Here is an 18,372-nt window from a genome sequence, read left to right on the forward strand (position 1 = left end):
TGCCAAAACAACCAGAAACACTCGAAAATGGCATGTCCAGAAAATGATCGAAAAGGCAAGGCTATAGTATGGCAAAATGTCAAAAATGGCATGTTCTAAAACAGCTGAAAACACCTCAAAACAGCTTAAAAAAGTGTGCAAACACACACCTTAGCATAGACTTTTGCCAAAACGACCAGAAACATGCAAAAATGGCATGTCCAAAAAATGACCGAAAAGGCAAGGCTATAGTATGGCAAAAATGTCAAAATATGGCATGTCCCAAAAACAGCTGAAAACAACTCAAAACAGCTTAAAAAAGCGTGCAAACACATGCCTTAGCATAGACTTTTGCCAAAACGACCAGAAACAAGCAAAAATGGCATGTCCAAAAAATGACCGAAAAGGCAAGGCTATAGTATGGCAAAAATGTCAAAATATGGCATGTCCCAAAAACAGCTGAAAACACCTCAATGCAGCATAAAATAGCGTACCAAGACACACCATAGCATAGACTTTTGCCAAAACGACCAGAAACAAGCAAAAATGGCATGTCCAAAAAATGACCGAAAAGGCAAGGCTATAGTATGGCAAAAATGTCAAACTATGGCATGTCCCAAAAACAGCTGAAAACACCTCAAAACAGCATAAAATAAGCGTGCCAAGTCATGCCATGGCATACAAAGTTTTAAAAAGCGTCCAAAAAGACGCAAAATGGCATGTCCAAAAATGACCAAAAAGGCAAGGCTATAGTATGGCAAAATGTCAAAATATGGCATGTTCTAAAAACAGCTGAAAACACCTCAAAACAAGCAAAATAGCGTACCAAGACACGCCATAGGATAGAGTTTTGCCAAACGACTAGAAACACCTGAAAATGGCATGTCCAGAAAATGACCGAAAAGGCAAGGCTATAGTATGGCAAAAATGTCAAAATATGGCATGTCCCAAAAACAGCTGAAAACAACTCAAAACAGCTTAAAATAGCGTACAAGACACGCCATAGCAAAGAATTCTGCAAAATGGTCAAAAACAAGCAAAATGGCAATGTCCAAAAATGACCGAAAAGGCAAGGCTATAGTATGGCAAAAATGTCAAAATATGGCATGTCCCAAAAAAAGCTAAAAACACCTCAATGCAGCATAAAATAGCGTACCAAGACACGCCATAGCATAGAATTCTGCAAAATGGCCAAAAAAACAAGCAAAATGCAATGTCCAAAAATGACCGAAAAAGGCAAGGCTATACTATGGCAAAATGTCAAAATATGGCATGTCCCAAAAACAGCTGAAAACAACTCAAAACAGCTTAAAAAAGCGTGCAAACACACGCCTTAGCATAGACTTTTGCCAAAACGACCAGAAACAAGCAAAAATGGCATGTCCAAAAAATGACCGAAAAGGCAAGGCTATAGTATGGCAAAAATGCCAAAATATGGCATGTCCCAAAAACAGCTGAAAACAACTCAAAACAGCTTAAAAAAGTGTGCAAACACACGCCTTAGCATAGACTTTTGCCAAAACGACCAGAAACAAGCAAAAATGGCATGTCCAAAAAATGACCGAAAAGGCAAGGCTATAGTATGGCAAAAATGTCAAAATATGGCATGTCCCAAAAACAGCTGAAAACACCTCAAAACAGCATTAAAAAGCGTGCAAACACACGCTTAGCATAGACTTTTGGCCAAAACGACCAGAAACAAGCAAAAATGGCATGTCCAAAAAATGACCGAAAAGGCAAGGCTATAGTATGGCAAAAATGCCAAAATATGGCATGTCCCAAAAACAGCTGAAAACAACTCAAAACAGCTTAAAAAAGCGTGCAAACACACGCCTTAGCATAGACTTTTGCCAAAACGACCAGAAACAAGCAAAAATGGCATGTCCAAAAAATGACCGAAAAGGCAAGGCTATAGTATGGCAAAAATGTCAAAATATGGCATGTCCCAAAAACAGCTGAAAACACCTCAAAACAGCATAAAATAGCGTGCCAAGTCATGCCATGGCATACAAAGTTTTAAAAAACGGCCAAAAAGACGCAAAAATGGCATGTCCAAAAAATGACCAAAAAGGCAAGGCTATAGTATGGCAAAAATGTCAAAAAATGGCATGTTCTAAAAACAGCTGAAAACACCTCAAAACAGCTTAAAATAGCGTGCCAAGTCATGCCATGGCATACAAAGTTTTAAAAACGGCCAAAAAGACACAAAAATGGCATGTCCAAAAAATGACCAAAAAGGCAAGGCTATAGTATGGCAAAATGTCAAAAATGGCATGTTCTAAAAACAGCTGAAAACACCTCAAAACAGCTTAAAATAGCGTACCAAGACACACCATAGCATAGAGTTTTGCCAAAACGACCAGAAACACCTGAAAATGGCATGTCCAGAAAATGACCAAAAAGGCAAGGCTATAGTATGGTAAAAATGTCAAAATATGGCATGTCCCAAAAAAAGCTAAAAACACCTCAATGCAGCATAAAATAGCGTACCAAGACACGCCATAGCAAAGAATTCTGCAAAAATGGTCAAAAACAAGCAAAAATGCAATGTCCAAAAAATGACCGAAAAGGCAAGGCTATAGTATGGCAAAAATGTCAAAAAATGGCATGTCCCAAAAACAGCTGAAAACACCTCAATGCAGCATAAAATAGCGTACCAAGACACGCCATAGCACAGAGTTTTGCCAAAACAACCAGAAACACTCGAAAATGGCATGTCCAGAAAATGATCGAAAAGGCAAGGCTATAGTATGGCAAAAATGTCAAAAAATGGCATGTTCTAAAAACAGCTGAAAACACCTCAAAACAGCTTAAAAAGGTGTGCAAACACACGCCTTAGCATAGACTTTTGCCAAAACGACCAGAAACATGCAAAAATGGCATGTCCAAAAATGACCGAAAAGGCAAGGCTATAGTATGGCAAAAATGTCAAAATATGGCATGTCCCAAAAACAGCTGAAAACAACTCAAAACAGCTTTAAAAAGCGTGCAAACACATGCCTTAGCATAGACTTTTGCCAAAACGACCAGAAACAAGCAAAAATGGCATGTCCAAAAAATGACCAAAAAGGCAAGGCTATAGTATGGCAAAAATGTCAAAATATGGCATGTCCCAAAAACAGCTGAAAACACCTCAAAACAGCATAAAATAGCGTGCCAAGTCATGCCATGGCATACAAAGTTTTAAAAAACGTCCAAAAAGACGCAAAAATGGCATGTCCAAAAAATGACCAAAAAGGCAAGGCTATAGTATGGCAAAAATGTCAAAAAATGGCATGTTCTAAAAACAGCTGAAAACACCTCAAAACAGCTTAAAATAGCGTGCAAGACACGCCATAGCACAGAGTTTTGCCAAAACAACCAGAAACACTCGAAAATGGCATGTCCAGAAAATGATCGAAAAGGCAAGGCTATAGTATGGCAAAAATGTCAAAATATGGCATGTCCCAAAAACAGCTGAAAACAACTCAAAACAGCATAAAATAGCGTGCATCAAAACACGCCATAGCAAAGAATTCTGCAAAATGGTCAAAACAAGCAAAAATGCAATGTCCAAAAATTACCGAAAAGGCAAGGCTATAGTATGGCAAAATGTCAAAAATGGCATGTCCCAAAACAGCTGAAAACACCTCAATGCAGCATAAAATAGCGTACCAAGACACGCCATAGCACAGAGTTTTGCCAAAACAACCAGAAACACTCGAAAATGGCATGTCCAGAAAATGATCGAAAAGGCAAGGCTATAGTATGGCAAAAATGTCAAAATATGGCATGTCCCAAAAACAGCTGAAAACAACTCAAAACAGCTTAAAAAAGCGTGCAAACACACGCCTTAGCATAGACTTTTGCCAAAACGACCAGAAACAAGCAAAAATGGCATGTCCAAAAAATGACCGAAAAGGCAAGGCTATAGTATGGCAAAATGTCAAAATATGGCATGTCCCAAAAACAGCTGAAAACACCTCAATGCAGCATAAAATAAGCGTACCAAGACACACCATAGCATAGACTTTTGCCAAAACGACCAGAAACACCGAAAATGGCATGTCCAAAAATGACCGAAAAGGCAAGGCTATAGTATGGCAAAATGTCAAAATATGGCATGTCCCAAAAACAGCTGAAAACACCTCAAAACAGCATAAAATAAGGCCAAGTCATGCCATGGCATACAAAGTTTTAAAAAACGTCAAAAAGACGCATAAAATGGCATGTCCAAAAATGACCAAAAGGCAAGGCTATAGTATGGCAAAAATGTCAAAATATGGCATGTCCCAAAAACAGCTGAAAACACCTCAAAACAGCTTAAAAAAGTATGCCAAGACACGCCTTAGCATAGACTTTTGCCAAAACGACCAGAAACAAGCAAAAATGGCATGTCCAAAAAATGACCGAAAAGGCAAGGCTATAGTATGGCAAAAATGTCAAAATATGGCATGTCCCAAAAAAAGCTAAAAACACCTCAATGCAGCATAAAATAGCGTACCAAGACACGCCATAGCATAGAATTCTGCAAAAATGGCCAAAAACAAGCAAAAATGCAATGTCCAAAAATGACCGAAAAGGCAAGGCTATACTATGGCAAAATGTCAAAATATGGCATGTCCCAAAAACAGCTGAAAACAACTCAAAACAGCTTAAAAAAGCGTGCAAACACACGCCTTAGCATAGACTTTTGCCAAAACGACCAGAAACAAGCAAAAATGGCATGTCCAAAAAATGACCGAAAAGGCAAGGCTATAGTATGGCAAAAATGTCAAAATATGGCATGTCCCCAAAACAGCTGAAAACAGTTAAAAACAGCGTAAAATAACGTGCCAAGTCATGCCATGGCACACAAAGTGTTAAAAACGACCAAAAACACCCAAAAATGGCATGTCCAAAAAATGACCGAAAAGGCAAGGCTATAGTATGGCAAAAATGTCAAAATATGGCATGTCCCAAAAACAGCTGAAAACAGTTAAAAACAGCATAAAATAGCGTGCCAAGTCATGCCATGGCATACAAAGTTTTAAAAACGTCCAAAAAGACGCAAAATGGCATGTCCAAAAATGACCAAAAAGGCAAGGCTATAGTATGGCAAAAATGTCAAAATATGGCATGTCCCAAAAAAAGCTGAAAACACCTCAATGCAGCATAAAATAGCGTACCAAGACACACCATAGCATAGACTTTTGCCAAAACGACCAGAAACACCCGAAAATGGCATGTCCAAAAAATGACCAAAAAGGCAAGGCTATAGTATGGCAAAAATGTCAAAAAATGGCATGTTCTAAAAACAGCTGAAAACACCTCAAAACAGCTTAAAATAGCGTACCAAGACACACCATAGCATAGAGTTTTGCCAAAACGACCAGAAACACCTGAAAATGGCATGTCCAGAAAATGACCAAAAAGGCAAGGCTATAGTATGGTAAAAATGTCAAAATATGGCATGTCCCAAAAAAAGCTAAAAACACCTCAATGCAGCATAAAATAGCGTACCAAGACACGCCATAGCAAAGAATTCTGCAAAATGGTCAAAAACAAGCAAAATGCAATGTCCAAAAATGACCGAAAAGGCAAGGCTATAGTATGGCAAAATGTCAAAAATGGCATGTTCTAAAAACAGCTGAAAACACCTCAAAACAGCTTAAAAAGTGTGCAAACACACGCCTTAGCATAGACTTCTGCCAAAACAACCAGAAACAAGCAAAAATGGCATGTCCAAAAAATGACCGAAAAGGCAAGGCTATAGTATGGCAAAAATGTCAAAATATGGCATGTCCCAAAAACAGCTGAAAACAACTCAAAACAGCTTTAAAAAGCGTGCAAACACATGCCTTAGCATAGACTTTTGCCAAAACGACCAGAAACAAGCAAAAATGGCATGTCCAAAAAATGACCAAAAAGGCAAGGCTATAGTATGGCAAAAATGTCAAAATATGGCATGTCCCAAAAACAGCTGAAAACACCTCAAAACAGCATAAAATAGCGTGCCAAGTCATGCCATGGCATACAAAGTTTTAAAAAACGTCCAAAAAGACGCAAAAATGGCATGTCCAAAAACTGACCAAAAGGCAAGGCTATAGTATGGCAAAATGTCAAAAATGGCATGTCCCAAAAACAGCTGAAAACACCTCAAAACAGCTTAAAATAGCGTACCAAGACACGCCATAGCATAGAGTTTTGCCAAAACGACCAGAAACACCTGAAAATGGCATGTCCAGAAAATGACCGAAAAGGCAAGGCTATAGTATGGCAAAAATGTCAAAATATGGCATGTCCCAAAACAGCTGAAAACAACTCAAAACAGCTTAAAATAGCGTACCAAGACACGCCATAGCAAAGAATTCTGCAAAATGGTCAAAAACAAGCAAAATGCAATGTCCAAAAATTACCGAAAAGGCAAGGCTATAGTATGGCAAAAATGTCAAAAAATGGCATGTCCCAAAAACAGCTGAAAACACCTCAATGCAGCATAAAATAGCGTACCAAGACACGCCATAGCACAGAGTTTTGCCAAAACAACCAGAAACACTCGAAAATGGCATGTCCAGAAAATGATCGAAAAGGCAAGGCTATAGTATGGCAAAAATGTCAAAAAATGGCATGTTCCAAAAACAGCTGAAAACACCTCAAAACAGCTTAAAAAAGTGTGCAAACACACACCTTAGCATAGACTTTTGCCAAAACGACCAGAAACATGCAAAAATGGCATGTCCAAAAAATGACCGAAAAGGCAAGGCTATAGTATGGCAAAAATGTCAAAATATGGCATGTCCCAAAAACAGCTGAAAACAACTCAAAACAGCTTAAAAAAGCGTGCAAACACACGCCTTAGCATAGACTTTTGCCAAAACGACCAGAAACAAGCAAAAATGGCATGTCCAAAAAATGACCGAAAAGGCAAGGCTATAGTATGGCAAAATGTCAAAATATGGCATGTCCCAAAACAGCTGAAAACACCTCAATGCAGCATAAAATAGCGTATCAAGACACACCATAGCATAGACTTTTGCCAAAACGACCAGAAACACCCGAAAATGGCATGTCCAAAAAATGACCGAAAAGGCAAGGCTATAGTATGGCAAAAATGTCAAAATATGGCATGTCCCAAAAACAGCTGAAAACACCTCAAAACAGCATAAAATAGCGTGCCAAGTCATGCCATGGCATACAAAGTTTTAAAAAACGTCCAAAAAGACGCAAAAATGGCATGTCCAAAAAATGACCAAAAAGGCAAGGCTATAGTATGGCAAAAATGTCAAAATATGGCATGTCCCAAAAACAGCTGAAAACACCTCAAAACAGCTTAAAAAAGTATGCCAAGACACGCCTTAGCATAGACTTTTGCCAAAACGACCAGAAACAAGCAAAAATGGCATGTCCAAAAAATGACCGAAAAGGCAAGGCTATAGTATGGCAAAAATGTCAAAATATGGCATGTCCCAAAAAAAGCTAAAACACCTCAATGCAGCATAAAATAAGCGTGCAAGACACGCCATAGCATAGAATTCTGCAAAATGGCCAAAACAAGCAAAAATGCAATGTCAAAAAATGACCGAAAAGGCAAGGCTATACTATGGCAAAAATGTCAAAATATGGCATGTCCCAAAAACAGCTGAAAACAACTCAAAACAACTTAAAAAGCGTGCAAACACGCATATAGCATAGACTTTTGCCAAAACGACCAGAAACAAGCAAAAATGGCATGTCCAAAAAATGACCGAAAAGGCAAGGCTATAGTATGGCAAAAATGCCAAAATATGGCATGTCCCAAAAACAGCTGAAAACAACTCAAAACAGCTTAAAAAAGCGTGCAAACACACGCCTTAGCATAGACTTTTGCCAAAACGACCAGAAACAAGCAAAAATGGCATGTCCAAAAAATGACCGAAAAGGCAAGGCTATAGTATGGCAAAAATGTCAAAATATGGCATGTCCCAAAAACAGCTGAAAACAACTCAAAACAGCTTAAAAAAGCGTGCAAACACATGCCTTAGCATAGACTTTTGCCAAAACGACCAGAAACAAGCAAAAATGGCATGTCCAAAAAATGACCGAAAAGGCAAGGCTATAGTATGGCAAAAATGCCAAAATATGGCATGTCCCAAAAACAGCTGAAAACAACTCAAAACAGCTTAAAAAAGCGTGCAAACACACGCCTTAGCATAGACTTTTGCCAAAACGACCAGAAACAAGCAAAAATGGCATGTCCAAAAAATGACCGAAAAGGCAAGGCTATAGTATGGCAAAAATGTCAAAATATGGCATGTCCCAAAAACAGCTGAAAACAGTTAAAAACAGCATAAAATAGCGTGCCAAGTCATGCCATGGCACACAAAGTTTTAAAAAACGGCCAAAAAGACGCAAAAATGGCATGTCCAAAAAATGACCAAAAAGGCAAGGCTATAGTATGGCAAAAATGTCAAAAAATGGCATGTCCTAAAAACAGCTGAAAACACCTCAAAACAGCTTAAAAAAGCGTGCGCACACACACCTTAGCATAGACTTTTGCCAAAACTGCCAAAAACACCCGAAAATGGCATGTCCAAAAAATGACTGAAAAGGCAAGGCTATAGTATGTCAACAATGTTGTAGCCTGTGTTTTTTCCCTTTCTTTTTCTCTCTCTCTCCCTCTCCCTGTTATTGTTTGTGTGTTTTTCTCCTCATCCAGGTGTTCTAAGTCTCAGGGATGGAGATAAAACGCTGAGCGATGATGAAGCTCACTCTCTCTTGGTGTTGAAAGATCATTCACAGCAGACGCGGGCCACAGCAGAAGCAGGAACAAGACATCGATAACCCTCTTTCGAGCTTCCTTTTTTTTCTGTTTGCAATCCTCGGTTGGGGTTGGAGGACACTGGCAACCCGGTTTTTGGTGGTTGAGGGTTGAGCTGGTTCCAAAAGCTCACTGAGTGGTTGGCCCAGTGATTTCTCATCTTCTGTTTGTCTTGGCCAGTGTGTCCAACTCCCTGTTTTGGTTTTGGTTACTTATTGGTTGAGTTGTTAATAAATAAACTAGAGTTTTTTGTTCTGTGATCCGTGTTGCATTCTTTAATGTGTCTGGCAGCTATCTGAGCCTTAATGTCTGTGTATTGCTGAAAAAACATGTCAAACATAGCATAGAGTTTTGCCAAAACGACCAGAAACACCTGAAAATGGCATGTCCAGAAAATGACCGAAAAGGCAAGGCTATAGTATGGCAAAAATGTCAAAATATGGCATGTCCCAAAAACAGCTGAAAACACCTCAAAACAGCTTAAAATAGCATACCAAGACATGCCATAACATAGAATTCTACAAAAATGGCCAAAAACACGCGAAAATGGCATGTCGAAAAAATGACCGAAAAGGCAAGGCTATAGTATGGCAAAAATGTCAAAAAATGGCATGTTCTAAAAACAGCTGAAAACACCTCAAAACAGCTTAAAAAAGCGTGCAAACACACGCCTTAGCATAGACTTTTGCCAAAACGACCAGAAACACGCAAAAATGGCATGTCCAAAAAATGACCGAAAAGGCAAGGCTATAGTATGGCAAAAATGTCAAAAAATGGCATGTTCTAAAAACAGCTGAAAACACCTCAAAACAGCTTAAAAAAGCGTGGGAACACACGCCTTAGCACAGACTTTTGCCAAAATGACCAGAAACACGCGAAAATGGCATGTCCAAAAAATGACCGAAAAGGCAAGGCTATAGTATGGCAAAAATGTCAAAATATGGCATGTCCCAAAAACAGCTGAAAACACCTCAATGCAGCATAAAATAGCGTACCAAGACACACCATAGCATAGACTTTTGCCAAAACGACCAGAAACAAGCAAAAATGGCATGTCCAAAAAATGACCGAAAAGGCAAGGCTATAGTATGGCAAAAATGTCAAAATATGGCATGTCCCAAAAACAGCTGAAAACACCTCAATGCAGCATAAAATAGCGTACCAAGACACGCCATAGCACAGAGTTTTGCCAAAACGACCAGAAACACTCGAAAATGGCATGTCCAGAAAATGATCGAAAAGGCAAGGCTATAGTATGGCAAAAATGTCAAAAAATGGCATGTTCTAAAAACAGCTGAAAACACCTCAAAACAGCTTAAAAAAGCGTGCAAACACACGCCTTAGCATAGACTTTTGCCAAAACGACCAGAAACAAGCAAAAATGGCATGTCCAAAAAATGACCGAAAAGGCAAGGCTATAGTATGGCAAAAATGTCAAAAAATGTAATGTCCCAAAAACAGCTGAAAACACCTCAATACAGCATAAAATAGCGTACCAAGACACGCCATAGCACAGAGTTTTGCCAAAACGACCAGAAACACCCGAAAATGGCATGTCCAGAAAATGACCGAAAAGGCAAGGCTATAGTATGGCAAAAATGTCAAAAAATGGCATGTCCCAAAAACAGCTGAAAACAACTCAAAACAGCTTAAAAAAGCGTGCGAACACACGCCTTAGCATAGACTTTTGCCAAAACGACCAGAAACAAGCAAAAATGGCATGTCCAAAAAATGACCGAAAAGGCAAGGCTATAGCATGGCAAAAATGTCAAAAAATGGCATGTTCTAAAAACAGCTGAAAACACCTCAAAACAGCTTAAAAAAGCGTGCAAACACACGCCTTAGCATAGACTTTTGCCAAAACGACCAGAAACACGCAAAAATGGCATGTCCAAAAAATGACCGAAAAGGCAAGGCTATAGTATGTCAAAAACGTCAAAATATGGCATGTACCAAAAACAGCTGAAAACAACTCAAAACAGCTTAAAAAAGCATGCAAACACACGCCTTAGCATAGACTTTTGCCAAAACGACCAGAAACAAGCAAAAATGGCATGTCCAAAAAATGACCGAAAAGGCAAGGCTATAGTATGGCAAAAATGTCAAAATATGGCATGTCCCAAAAACAGCTGAAAACAACTCAAAACAGCTTAAAAAAGCGTGCAAACACACGCCTTAGCATAGACTTTTGCCAAAACGACCAGAAACAAGCAAAAATGGCATGTCCAAAAAATGACCGAAAAGGCAAGGCTATAGTATGGCAAAAATGTCAAAATATGGCATGTCCCAAAAAACAGCTGAAAACAACTCAAAACAGCTTAAAAAAGCGTGCAAACACACGCCTTAGCATAGACTTTTGCCAAAACGACCAGAAACAAGCAAAAATGGCATGTCCAAAAAATGACCGAAAAGGCAAGGCTATAGTATGGCAAAAATGTCAAAATATGGCATGTTCTAAAAACAGCTGAAAACACCTCAAAACAGCTTAAAAAAGCGTGCAAACACACGCCTTAGCATAGACTTTTGCCAAAACGACCAGAAACATGCAAAAATGGCATGTCCAAAAAATGACCGAAAAGGCAAGGCTATAGTATGGCAAAAATGTCAAAATATGGCATGTCCCAAAAACAGCTGAAAACACCTCAATGCAGCATAAAATAGCGTTACCAAGACACACCCTAGCATAGACTTTTGCCAAAACGACCAGAAACAAGCAAAAATGGCATGTCCAGAAAATGACCGAAAAGGCAAGGCTATAGTATGGCAAAAATGTCAAAAAATGGCATGTTCTAAAAACAGCTGAAAACACCTCAAAACAGCTTAAAAAAGCGTGCAAACACACGCCTTAGCATAGACTTTTGCCAAAACGACCAGAAACAAGCAAAAATGGCATGTCCAGAAAATGACCGAAAAGGCAAGGCTATAGTATGGCAAAATGTCAAAATATGGCATGTCCCAAAAACAGCTGAAAACACCTCAATGCAGCATAAAATAGCGTACCAAGACACACCATAGCATAGACTTTTGCCAAAACGACCAGAAACACCCGAAAATGGCATGTCCAGAAAATGACCGAAAAGGCAAGGCTATAGTATGGCAAAAATGTCAAAAAATGGCATGTCCCAAAAACAGCTGAAAACAACTCAAAACAGCTTAAAAAAGCATGGGAACACACGCCTTAGCATAGACTTTTACCAAAACGACCAGAAACAAGCAAAAATGGCATGTCCAAAAAATGACCGAAAAGGCAAGGCTATAGTATGGCAAAAATGTCAAAAATGGCATGTTCTAAAACAGCTGAAAACACCTCAAAACAGCTTAAAAAGCGTGCAAACACATGCCTTAGCATAGACTTTGCCAAAACGACCAGAAACAAGCAAAAATGGCATGTCCAAAAAATGACTGAAAAGGCAAGGCTATAGTATGGCAAAAATGTCAAAATATGGCATGTCCCAAAAACAGCTGAAAACACCTCAAAACAGCTTAAAAAAGCATGCAAACACACGCCTTAGCATAGACTTTTGCCAAAACGACCAGAAACAAGCAAAAATGGCATGTCCAAAAAATGACCGAAAAGGCAAGGCTATAGTATGGCAAAAATGTCAAAATATGGCATGTCCCAAAAACAGCTGAAAACACCTCAATGCAGCATAAAATAGCGTACCAAGACACACCATAGCATAGACTTTTGCCAAAACGACCAGAAACACCTGAAAATGGCATGTCCAGAAAATGATCGAAAAGGCAAGGCTATAGTATGGCAAAAATGTCAAAATATGGCATGTCCCAAAAACAGCTGAAAACAACTCAAAACAGCTTAAAATAGCGTGCGAACACAGGCCTTAGCATAGACTTTTGCCAAAACGACCAGAAACAAGCAAAAATGGCATGTCCAAAAATGACCGAAAAAGGCAAGGCTATAGTATGGCAAAATGTCAAAATATGGCATGTCCCAAAAACAGCTGAAAACACCTCAATGTAGCATAAAATAGCGTATCAAGACACACCATAGCATAGACTTTAGCCAAAACGACCAGAAACACCCGAAAATGGCATGTCCAGAAAATGATCGAAAAGGCAAGGCTATAGTATGGCAAAAATGTCAAAATATGGCATGTCCCAAAAACAGCTGAAAATAACTCAAAACAACTTAAAAAAGCGTGCGAACACACGCCTTAGCATAGACTTTTGCCAAAACGACCAGAAACACGCAAAAATGGCATGTCCAAAAAATGACCGAAAAGGCAAGGCTATAGTATGGCAAAAATGTCAAAATATGGCATGTCCCAAAAACAGCTGAAAACAACTCAAAACAGCTTAAAAAAGCGTGCAAACACACGCCTTAGCATAGACTTTTGCCAAAACGACCAGAAACAAGCAAAAATGGCATGTCCAAAAAATGACCGAAAAAGGCAAGGCTATAGTATGGCAAAATGTCAAAATATGGCATGTCCCAAAAACAGCTGAAAACACCTCAATGCAGCATAAAATAGCGTTAAGACACGCCATAGCATAGAGTTTTGCCAAAATGACCAGAAACAAGCAAAAATGGCATGTCCAAAAAATGACCGAAAAGGCAAGGCTATAGTATGGCAAAATGTCAAAATATGGCATGTCCCAAAACAGCTGAAAACACCTCAATGTAGCATAAAATAGCGCATCAAGACACACCATAGCATAGACTTTTGCCAAAACGACCAGAAACACCCGAAAATGGCATGCCCAGAAAATGACCGAAAAGGCAAGGCTATAGTATGGCAAAAATGTCAAAATATGGCATGTCCCAAAAACAGCTGAAAACACCTCAAAACAGCTTAAAAAAGCGTGCAAACACACGCCTTAGCATAGACTTTTGCCAAAACGACCAGAAACAAGCAAAAATGGCATGTCCAAAAAATGACCGAAAAGGCAAGGCTATAGTATGGCAAAAATGTCAAAATATGGCATGTCCCAAAAACAGCTGAAAACACCTCAATGCAGCATAAAATAGCGTACCAAGACACACCATAGCATAGACTTTTGCCAAAACGACCAGAAACACCCGAAAATGGCATGTCCAGAAAATGACCGAAAAGGCAAGGCTATAGTATGGCAAAAATGTCAAAAAATGGCATGTGCCAAAACAGCTGAAAACAACTCAAAACAGCTTAAAAAAGCATGGGAACACACGCCTTAGCATAGACTTTTACCAAAACGACCAGAAACAAGCAAAAATGGCATGTCCAAAAAATGACCGAAAAGGCAAGGCTATAGTATGGCAAAAATGTCAAAAAATGGCATGTTCTAAAAACAGCTGAAAACACCTCAAAACAGCTTAAAAAAGCGTGCAAACACATGCCTTAGCATAGACTTTTGCCAAAACGACCAGAAACAAGCAAAAATGGCATGTCCAAAAAATGACCGAAAAGGCAAGGCTATAGTATGGCAAAAATGTCAAAATATGGCATGTCCCAAAAACAGCTGAAAACACCTCAAAACAGCTTAAAAAAGCATGCAAACACACGCCTTAGCATAGACTTTTGCCAAAACGACCAGAAACAAGCAAAAATGGCATGTCCAAAAAATGACCGAAAAGGCAAGGCTATAGTATGGCAAAAATGTCAAAATATGGCATGTCCCAAAAACAGCTGAAAACACCTCAATGCAGCATAAAATAGCGTACCAAGACACACCATAGCATAGACTTTTGCCAAAACGACCAGAAACACCCGAAAATGGCATGTCCAGAAAATGATCGAAAAGGCAAGGCTATAGTATGGCAAAAATGTCAAAATATGGCATGTCCCAAAAACAGCTGAAAATAACTCAAAACAACTTAAAAAAGCGTGCGAACACACGCCTTAGCATAGACTTTTGCCAAAACGACCAGAAACACGCAAAAATGGCATGTCCAAAAAATGACCGAAAAGGCAAGGCTATAGTATGGCAAAAATGTCAAAATATGGCATGTCCCAAAAACAGCTGAAAACAACTCAAAACAGCTTAAAAAAGCGTGCAAACACACGCCTTAGCATAGACTTTTGCCAAAACGACCAGAAACAAGCAAAAATGGCATGTCCAAAAAATGACCGAAAAGGCAAGGCTATAGTATGGCAAAAATGTCAAAATATGGCATGTCCCAAAAACAGCTGAAAACACCTCAATGCAGCATAAAATAGCGTACCAAGACACGCCATAGCATAGAGTTTTGCCAAAATGACCAGAAACAAGCAAAAATGGCATGTCCAAAAAATGACCGAAAAGGCAAGGCTATAGTATGGCAAAAATGTCAAAATATGGCATGTCCCAAAAACAGCTGAAAACAACTCAAAACAGCTTAAAATAGCGTGCGAACACAGGCCTTAGCATAGACTTTTGCCAAAACGACCAGAAACAAGCAAAAATGGCATGTCCAAAAAATGACCGAAAAGGCAAGGCTATAGTATGGCAAAAATGTCAAAATATGGCATGTCCCAAAAACAGCTGAAAACACCTCAATGCAGCATAAAATAGCGTACCAAGACACACCATAGCATAGACTTTTGCCAAAACGACCAGAAACACCCGAAAATGGCATGCCCAGAAAATGACCGAAAAGGCAAGGCTATAGTATGGCAAAAATGTCAAAATATGGCATGTCCCAAAAACAGCTGAAAACAACTCAAAACAGCTTAAAATAGCGTGCGAACACAGGCCTTAGCATAGACTTTTGCCAAAACGACCAGAAACAAGCAAAAATGGCATGTCCAAAAAATGACCGAAAAGGCAAGGCTATAGTATGGCAAAAATGTCAAAATATGGCATGTCCCAAAAACAGCTGAAAACACCTCAATGTAGCATAAAATAGCGTACCAAGACACACCATAGCATAGACTTTTGCCAAAACGACCAGAAACACCCGAAAATGGCATGTCCAGAAAATGATCGAAAAGGCAAGGCTATAGTATGGCAAAAATGTCAAAATATGGCATGTCCCAAAAACAGCTGAAAATAACTCAAAACAACTTAAAAAGCGTGCAAACACACGCCTTAGCATAGACTTTTGCCAAAACGACCAGAAACACGCAAAAATGGCATGTCCAAAAAATGACCGAAAAGGCAAGGCTATAGTATGGCAAAAATGTCAAAATATGGCATGTCCCAAAAACAGCTGAAAACAACTCAAAACAGCTTAAAAAAGCGTGCAAACACACGCCTTAGCATAGACTTTTGCCAAAACGACCAGAAACAAGCAAAAATGGCATGTCCAAAAAATGACCGAAAAGGCAAGGCTATAGTATGGCAAAAATGTCAAAATATGGCATGTCCCAAAAACAGCTGAAAACACCTCAATGCAGCATAAAATAGCGTACCAAGACACGCCATAGCATAGAGTTTTGCCAAAATGACCAGAAACAAGCAAAAATGGCATGTCCAAAAAATGACCGAAAAGGCAAGGCTATAGTATGGCAAAAATGTCAAAATATGGCATGTCCCAAAAACAGCTGAAAACAACTCAAAACAGCTTAAAAAGCGTAACACAGGCCTTAGCATAGACTTTTGCCAAAACGACCAGAAACACGCAAAAATGGCATGTCCAAAAAATGACCGAAAAGGCAAGGCTATAGTATGGCAAAAATGTCAAAATATGGCATGTCCCAAAAACAGCTGAAAACACCTCAATGTAGCATAAAATAGCGTACCAAGACACACCATAGCATAGACTTTTGCCAAAACGACCAGAAACACCCGAAAATGGCATGCCCAGAAAATGACCGAAAAGGCAAGGCTATAGTATGGCAAAAATGTCAAAATATGGCATGTCCAAAAACAGCTGAAAACACCTCAAAACAGCTTAAAATAGCGTGCGAACACAGGCCTTAGCATAGACTTTTGCCAAAACGACCAGAAACAAGCAAAAATGGCATGTCCAAAAAATGACCGAAAAGGCAAGGCTATAGTATGGCAAAAATGTCAAAATATGGCATGTCCCAAAAACAGCTGAAAACACCTCAATGTAGCATAAAATAGCGTACCAAGACACACCATAGCATAGACTTTTGCCAAAACGACCAGAAACACCCGAAAATGGCATGTCCAGAAAATGATCGAAAAGGCAAGGCTATAGTATGGCAAAAATGTCAAAATATGGCATGTCCCAAAAACAGCTGAAAATAACTCAAAACAACTTAAAAAAGCGTGCGAACACACGCCTTAGCATAGACTTTTGCCAAAACGACCAGAAACACGCAAAATGGCATGTCCAAAAATGACCGAAAAGGCAAGGCTATAGTATGGCAAAAATGTCAAAAAATGGCATGTCCCAAAAACAGCTGAAAACAACTCAAAACAGCTTAAAAAAGCGTGCGAACACACGCCTTAGCATAGACTTTTGCCAAAACGACCAGAAACAAGCAAAAATGGCATGTCCAAAAAATGACCGAAAAGGCAAGGCTATAGTATGGCAAAAATGTCAAAATATGGCATGTCCCAAAAACAGCTGAAAACACCTCAATGCAGCATAAAATAGCGTACCAAGACACGCCATAGCATAGTTTTGCCAAAATGACCAGAAACAAGCAAAAATGGCATGTCCAAAAAATGACCGAAAAGGCAAGGCTATAGTATGGCAAAAATGTCAAAATATGGCATGTCCCAAAAACAGCTGAAAACACCTCAATGTAGCATAAAATAGCGTACCAAGACACACCATAGCATAGACTTTTGCCAAAACGACCAGAAACACCCGAAAATGGCATGCCCAGAAAATGACCGAAAAGGCAAGGCTATAGTATGGCAAAAATGTGAAAAATTGGCATGTCCCAAAAACAGCTGAAAACACCTCAAAACAGGATAAAAAAGCGTGCAAACACACACCTTAGCATAGACTTTTGCCAAACGACCAGAAACATGCAAAATGGCATGTCCAAAAATGACCGAAAAGGCAAGGCTATAGTATGGCAAAATGTCAAAAATGGCATGTCCCAAAACAGCTGAAAACAACTCAAAACAGCTTAAAAAAGCATGCAAACACACGCCTTAGCATAGACTTTTGCCAAAACGACCAGAAACAAGCAAAAATGGCATGTCCAAAAAATGACCGAAAAGGCAAGGCTATAGTATGGCAAAAATGTCAAAAAATGTCATGTCCCAAAAACAGCTGAAAACACCTCAATACAGCATAAAATAGCGTACCAAGACACGCCATAGCACAGAGTTTTGCCAAAACGACCAGAAACACCCGAAAATGGCATGTCCAGAAAATGACCGAAAAGGCAAGGCTATAGTATGGCAAAAATGTCAAAATATGGCATGTCCCAAAAACAGCTGAAAACACCTCAAAACAGCTTAAAAAAGCGTGCAAACACACGCCTTAGCATAGACTTTTGCCAAAACGACCAGAAACAAGCAAAAATGGCATGTCCAAAAAATGACCGAAAAGGCAAGGCTATAGCATGGCAAAAATGTCAAAAATGGCATGTTCTAAAAACAGCTGAAAACACCTCAAAACAGCTTAAAAAGCGTGCAAACACACGCCTTAGCATAGACTTTTGCCAAAACAACCAGAAACAAGCAAAAATGGCATGTCCAAAAAATGACCGAAAAGGCAAGGCTATAGTATGGCAAAAATGTCAAAAAATGGCATGTCCCAAAAACAGCTGAAAACACCTCAAAAC

At 39.2% G+C, this 18,372-nt stretch overlaps 1 protein-coding gene and 1 long non-coding RNA gene across 2 annotated transcripts in view; one reads left to right on the forward strand and one right to left on the reverse strand.

Annotated features, from left to right (window-relative positions):
- The window catches only part of LOC148187411 (uncharacterized), a 29,939-nt gene extending 20,949 nt beyond the window's left edge, over nt 1-8,990 (forward strand). Inside the window, exon 5 of the long non-coding RNA XR_015778656.1 lies at nt 8,636-8,990. This is a non-coding gene — a long non-coding RNA (uncharacterized LOC148187411). The remainder of the gene's footprint in view (nt 1-8,635) is intronic.
- The window catches only part of plekhd1 (pleckstrin homology and coiled-coil domain containing D1), a 65,029-nt gene that overhangs the window by 22,184 nt on the left and 24,473 nt on the right, over nt 1-18,372 (reverse strand). The gene's annotated exons all lie outside the window — the stretch shown is intronic.

The sequence above is a fragment of the Plectropomus leopardus genome, chromosome 14, assembly GCF_026936395.1.
Source record: "Plectropomus leopardus strain MGB_pleo_1.0 chromosome 14, ASM2693639v1, whole genome shotgun sequence".
In the NCBI taxonomy this organism is placed as follows: domain Eukaryota; kingdom Metazoa; phylum Chordata; class Actinopteri; order Perciformes; family Serranidae; genus Plectropomus; species Plectropomus leopardus.